We start from the raw sequence: 7,012 nt of genomic DNA on the forward strand, positions 1-7,012 counted from the left end.
TGTCATACTAAACAAAGGTTCCTGTAAACAAACAATGCATTCTGTCTTGCACACCTGTTCCTCTGTTCATATTTTGTTCCCTAGTTAAGGGCACCAACGTGAACCCAGTATGCAGTGCCAAAACTTTTGTCATCTTGCATCTTTCTCAGCTCCCACTCATTCAGTGAGTCACCAAATTCTGACTCTGCTCGAAGTTCCCAAATTAACCCCCTCCTTTTCTTTCCCTCCGCCCCTTCATTGGTCTCAGCCTGCAGAATTGCTCTCCTCACATTTTTTCTTTACATTGCTGGAGTGACTAAACCAGATTGTAAATCTGGAAAACCTCTACAGCTGATGACCCCAGAAGCAAGTTAGAGCATTTGAAGCTCTCCACAACACTTCCCCAAGCAAGTGGTTGCTCCTCAAATCCTGTCACTTGATGCCTCCTGCCTTTGTCCAGACTGATTAATCTTTCAATATTTCTCAGAGGGATTTCAAAGTGTAGAGCACTTGTCTGCCCTGCACAAGGCTCTGGGTTTGCTCTCCCACACCATGAGAGACAGAGAGACAGAACAGAGAAAAGCAAAATGAAATAAGCAAGCTTTAACTTAAGCATTACATCTTCCAAGGGAGTATCCCTAAAGCCTCGCATAGAACAAAGTACCATGCTCCCAGAGTCCTTCATGCGCCCTTTGATGGCTTCATCACATTGAATCAGTATGTTCATAGGCCACTTTTGTTGACAAGTTCTCTTAGAACAGATTCTGCTCATCTTGTTAGCCCAGCATGGATTCGTGCCTTCAGCAGCAGGTGCTCAACACTGAACTGACTGACAGAACTGACATTGTACAGCTTCACCAAGGAGTCAGGGTCAACATAGGGAGAAATTTTACTACTCCAAGCTTACAACACAGTTGAGAGGACTTCATGCAGAAGCCTGTCATATAAAGGCAAAGGCAGAGAACCAAGAGGTCATGCATCCTTGACCAGCTACTTCAAACTAAGGCTTATACAGAGTCATAAATATGTTTTGTGCATGTTAGTGGTAAATCTAAAGGTGTCTAAAGGTAAATATTCAAATCATGTCATTAATTTATATTTCTCTCTTGATATGTTTTAACTGTATAATATATCAGTAATGTCAAAAAGTATGAAAGTAATACCAAAGGATTTCACCCAGCTGCTTCAGAATTAATGCCATCAACAATGAGGAAATCAGATTTATCCAAAAATGTTTCCTGAACAGAATCATTGGGTAAGTAGTGATCATGAAATAAACATGCTGTGTGAGGGATGGATAGCATGCTAGCGCTATGGGCAGATGATAAATTGTCCATCAGAGCCAGGCATGGTAGCACATTCCTGTAATCCCTGCACTCTGGAGGCTGAGGCAACACATTGCTCAAAGTTTGAGGCTAACCTGAAGTCCATAACAAGATCCTATTGAAAAAATAAATTTATCCACATGAAGATGACACTCAATATTAAGAAATGCAACAGAGCATCCAAGGCACCTGCTTGGGCCTATACAGAGTCTCTTTCTTTCCTAAAAACTACCAGTTAGATGTAGTCCCTGTTCCCAGAGCCTGTGCATACATTCTAGCTAAGAATGACCAGAAGCTCTGCTTCTGTGTAAGTATCCTGATGCCTTTCCTATGTGTTGCCAAACACATCCACACCCGGTCTCCAGTTATGGTTCTTATCATAGGATCAGACACTTTGTGTTTATTCTGAGGAACCAAAATATTCTTTGGACCCTGCCCAAACCAAGCACTTAAATCTAGAAGTTAGGGACCTGAGTGAAGAGAATTCACCAAGGTAGCAGCCCCTCTCTTAGCCCATATGTTCAACCAGCATCCCTTTGTGTCCTTCATCCCCACTTGCAGCAAGAAAGTACCAACACAGGTGTGTCTCTCCAGCACATGAGCAAAACATTAAAATATGATGGGATACAAAGAATCTCCTAAACACAGATGGCAAGGGCAGAGGGGGATGGCATATGTTTATGTTATTCATTCATCCAACAACTTACTGAGTGCCCACTTAGCATGTGTCTGGAATACAGCAGGAGACACAATCAGGTGGAACACCAGGTCCTCAGTTGTTTCTAAACACTGTTAGCCTATAGGAATGTTACCTTTGTTGGAAGCTTTCGAGTTTTTTGTTTTACTTATTGGTTTTGCTTTGGTAGGGATGGGAAGCAGTTGTTTGCTTTTGTTTGTTTTGCTTTGTTTTGTTTTGTTTTAGATAGGATCTTACAGGCTGACCTCAAACTTACTGTATATTTTAGGCTTGTTTCAAACTCATTGAAATCATCCTGCCTCTGCCTCATAAGTACTAGAATTACAGGTGTGAGCCACCATGCACAACTTGAAGTTTTTTCTTCAAATGGCTCAAAATGCTTTGGAAGTCTCTAAAAACCAGGGTATCGGCAGCTGAATGATAGATTAACTAAATGATAAATGTATTTTCAATTTTTATATCTCTTTTTCAGCCACACAATCATCAGGATGGCTTTTCACTGAAAGAAAAAGAAAGAAAGAAGAAAAGAAGGAAGGAAGGAAGGAAGGAAGGAAGGAAGAAAGGAAGGAAGGAAGGAAGAAAGAAAGAAAGGAAGGAAGGAAGGAAGGAAGGAAGGAAGGAAGGAAGGAAGGAAGGAAGGAAGGAAGGAAAAGCACCATTACTTCATAGAGCCTCAGAACTCCCAGCTGCCCCTGTCTGAGCTTCTCAGGAATGCTGGCAGTAGCCATCTCAGAGGCTGTTTGGTCTTTCAACTGCCCCCGCCCAGTGCCCTTCTTACTTCAGAGCTATGTCAGCACATTGTGATGCAGGAGCAGTGGAACAATGCCAGGCAGCCCTTCACCAGGGGCTTAGTTGCCTGTCCAGCACACAGAAACACCTCTGCTAAAGAAATGTGAAAGGAGAAGCAGAAACGTGCTATTTGGAAACAATTCTCCTGTTTGACATCCAGGAGGTTTCCAGAGATCTATTTCAGCAGATTCTATGTAAGTTTGTGTCTGTTACAGAAACCTGAATATGAGCCTGAAGAAGAGGGGAATAGATAGTTTGATTAGTACTTGTTATCTGGTTAGAGTGTCTCTCTTTCCCTCTTCCTCTTTTCCCCTTTGTACCTCAACTAAAAGAGTTAAAAGCTTAGAAACTAGTTGATGACTGAACTTCTTTTACTTAAAACTGACCTCACTGGGCCTGTGGAGATAGTTCAGTGGATACAGTAGTTCCTGAGTTCAATCCCTAGAGCCTACATCTAAAGTTGGATGCAACAGTGCCTTCTGGTAACCTGGGAAGATGGAGATGAGCGGAACCAGAGGGCTCACTGGCCAGCAACCTTACCTGCTCAGAAAACTCTGTGCTAATGAGAGACCTTGTACCTGACCAAAAGATTGATGACATCTAAAAAACAAAGGCCAAAATTGTCCTCTGACCTACACACACACACACACACACACACATACAAAATGTGCACATTGCACTTGCACTTGTATACACAGATACCCTTCATTGATAGTTTAAATTTGAAATGAAAGCAAGGTTTCTCGGTTGCTTTTAAATTAGAGTTTTTATATCACTATTCCAATTATGCTCTATTGGTGACTGAGAATATAATAGAATTGAGTTCACTAGCAGACTCATTTGTAATTATTCAAGTGGAAGAGGAGACCCTAGTACAGAGTCCAATGTTCAAAGCTGCAAAGCTGACAGGGGGAACAGCATCAAGAAACGGAGAGGCCACCACCACAGTCTGCAACTGAAATTGCAAACTAGAACTGCGACAGACCTGGCCTTAAAATATATCCAGTACTGCGTTAGAAATGACAGAGGCTGAGTGTGCACATATACAGTCCTGGCTGCGCGGGAGGCTGGATGGGAGGGTCGGGCATTCAAGGTCATCTGGTATCATCAGGAGGGGTCTTAATGAGTGATAGGCAAAGGCCAATTAAGAGCTAATGTGCAATTAGATACAAGTAATAGCACAGAAAAAGAAAAAGATCACAGGAGAATATGGGTCTCAGGTCTATGGAGTTCTTTCAACTTTGCTATGTTTGAAAATTACTTTTAAATATTAGAGGGAAAAGACTGCGTTGGGAATGGTAAGTAGACAGTATTTATAGACAACATTAAATATGTTTGGGCATCTTCTTGTATTAGTTAGAAAACCCAACCTAAACACTTCCAAACTGGTTCCTGAGACTCTCACCCTCTTCCTTTCGGATGTTCCGTTAATACTCAAGCTGCCACACTTCTAAAAGATCCAGACAAGTACATTTTCTCCTAGGAAAACAGCATCAGCTCAGGGATGTCACTGTTCATACTGTCCTTTGTCATCCTGGACAGCAAGCCCCTGTATGACAAAGCTGAAGCAGCCCCATCCTGGCTGGTGCTAACACACACTGTCATCGTGTGAACTTCTTGTCTCAGTTACATGACTGGCAGTGGTTTCTGGCCTGTAATTGGATATAATATGGAACCTCTCTGAAAATTACAGTGCAGTTCTGTAGACAAGAACAGCCTGATGAATAGAGCTGCTGTTCCATCCAGCAGGAATGGGAAAATAGACATGTGCGAGGAAGTCACTCGGCAAAGTCTGGAGAGGACTTGCTAGTGACAGAGGAATTAGGGACTGGATGCCTGTGCAGTGCTACAGTACTGCAGAAGGCCTGGCCTGCAATACTACTATGCTTCCACATGCTTAATGCAGTGCTCAAGGTATTAGGTAGGCCTAGAAAAATTCATAAATTGTTAGAAAAATATAAACTATAATTGAGGAAAATCTGTTGTGCTTAGGATTTGGCTGGAGTTTTTTTGAGACAGTTTCATGTACCCCAGGCTGACCTCTAACTTGTTATGTGGTTGAGGACATTTTATTCCTGACTCTCCACCTTCTAAGAGCTGGGTTACAGGCATGTACCTGCACACATAATATACATAACTCTAGGAGAACAAATTAGAACAGGTGAGTCTGCCCATCCATGAAGCATCCACAGTGACCTCCAGTTTCCTGCTCTGTTTTAATTATACATTACTTATCACAAAGGTATTAGAATTATATAATTAGGGCTGGTGAGATGGCTCAGTGGGGAAGAGCACTGACTGCTCTTCGGAAGGTCATGAGTTCAAATCCCAGCAACCACATGGTGGCTCACAACCACCCGTAATGAGACCTGACGCCCTCTTCTGGTGCTGTCTGAAGACAGCTACAGTGTACTTACATATAATAATAAATAAATCTTAAAAAAAAAAAAAGAATTATATAATTAACCAGTGATTAACATGCTTAAACTCTAATGTTAATACTTATTTTTGTTTTATATTCTAGATTTCCACACCTATAATGTCAAATAAAATGATACTTTTGAACCCTAACAAATAATTTATTTAAATAGGTTTATTTTGTTGTTTAAAATACTTATGGAATCTACAAATGAGTAGCCCATTATCATAAATAATGTTACATATTTTACCGGTCAAAACTCTCTGTTCCAGACTGTCAACAGAAAGACTGTGGTCACTCTAACCTTTTAGCAAGCAGTGGCCACAGATGATATACCACAAACACAGAGACATGATCCATATTTTATTTACACTTACTAAAAGTATATCCATAGATAATGATGACATTTTTCTAAATTAAATTATAGTGATTGTGACAAAACTGTAACTATAATAAAAGTCATTGCATTTGTAACCTTTAAGTAAGTCATTTTTAAAACTAATGCAAGCAGGGCATAGTGCTGTGCCTGCAATCCCAACCTCAGGAACCTTAGGTAGAAGGAAAATTTGACTTCAGGAGATTATCAACGTGGAAACTATCCCTCAAAATTGATAACGTCATCTAGAAATAAAACTATTATGAAAACAAAACCATCATTAGCATTTAATTCCACACAATTTAGAACTATTCTGGAGAATTTTTTGGTTGTTTTGTAAAAAAGTTTCACTGTACCCCAGGCTAGCCAGGTACTCATATTCCCTCTGCATCCTTCTCAGTAGTGCTAGGATTACACCACCACATCCAATGGCAAAACAAAAAATTGTTTCAAACCACCAAAATAAATAACACTTGACAAAGGCTATGGGTAACAGGCCAGGCTTCTCTCGCAAGGTAACCCCACCATGAGGACGCAGAACAGAGTACAGGAAATGTATGGGAGGAGAACCCTGAAGCATCTGATTGTCTTTAAGAGAAAATCACTTCTCAGTCTTCAGTTTAACCACTAGGCATCATTATGTTGAGCATATCTTACAAGAGATTATGATGCTCCAAACAGCTCTGCACTGTAATTGGTAAGCTTTTCACTGCTTAATGTTATGGAGAGAACATCTGTCCCAACCCTGGGAGTAACTGGGACCAGCGGGACCAGGCACACAGGAAGTCTGCTAGCCCAGTGACTCGGGTTCCTTCCGGTCTGTTGGGCTGGGCTCCAGAGTAGACCTTGGGCGCATGCTCCGCAGCCAGTCCCACAACACCCAGAGGAAGCTCCACTCCCAGGCACTCTGACACACCCAGGATCAGAGGAAAGCAGGAACCAACATCTGTCCCAACACTGGGAGTAACTGGGACCAGCGGAACCAGGCACACAGGAACTCCGCCAGCCCAGTGACTTGGGTTCCTTCCAATCTGTCTGGGCTGGGGTCCAGAGCAGACCTTGGGCACAAGCTCTGCAGCCAGTCCCACAACACACAGAGAAAGCCACGCTCCCAGGTGATCTAACAAGCCCAGGATCCCAGGATCCCAGAATCACAGGATCCCAGATAGAGCTTGACTCTGAGGAGTTCTGACACAACCAGGATCACAGGAAGGACAAGCTCCAGCCAGATTTAGCAAGGGCAGGTAGCACTAGAGTTAACCAGATTGGGGGGGGAGGGGCACTAAACAAAGAAAGAATTTTAAAAGCAGTAAGGGAAAAAAGGCAAGTAACATAAAAAGGCAAGCCCATCAGAATTATGGCCGACTTCTCACCAGAGACTATGAAAGCTAGAAGATCCTGGGCAGATGTCATACAGACCCTACAAG

At 42.1% G+C, this 7,012-nt stretch overlaps 1 protein-coding gene across 5 annotated transcripts in view; it reads left to right on the top strand.

Moving 5' to 3' along the window:
• The first annotated feature begins 2,796 nt into the window (after positions 1–2,796).
• The window catches only part of Fam71d (family with sequence similarity 71 member D), a 38,912-nt gene continuing 34,696 nt past the window's right edge, over positions 2,797–7,012 (top strand). For 3 of the 5 annotated variants that reach the window (XR_004114692.1, XM_031357662.1, XM_031357660.1), the window contains exon 1: positions 2,798–2,984. The gene's annotated coding sequence lies outside the window, so the exon portion shown is untranslated. Of the gene's footprint in view, positions 2,985–7,012 lie in introns of all 5 variants that reach the window. The other 2 variants (XM_031357659.1, XM_031357661.1) reach the window with 2 other exon arrangements.

This window comes from Mastomys coucha, unplaced genomic scaffold (genome assembly GCF_008632895.1).
Source record: "Mastomys coucha isolate ucsf_1 unplaced genomic scaffold, UCSF_Mcou_1 pScaffold6, whole genome shotgun sequence".
NCBI lineage: Eukaryota > Metazoa > Chordata > Mammalia > Rodentia > Muridae > Mastomys > Mastomys coucha.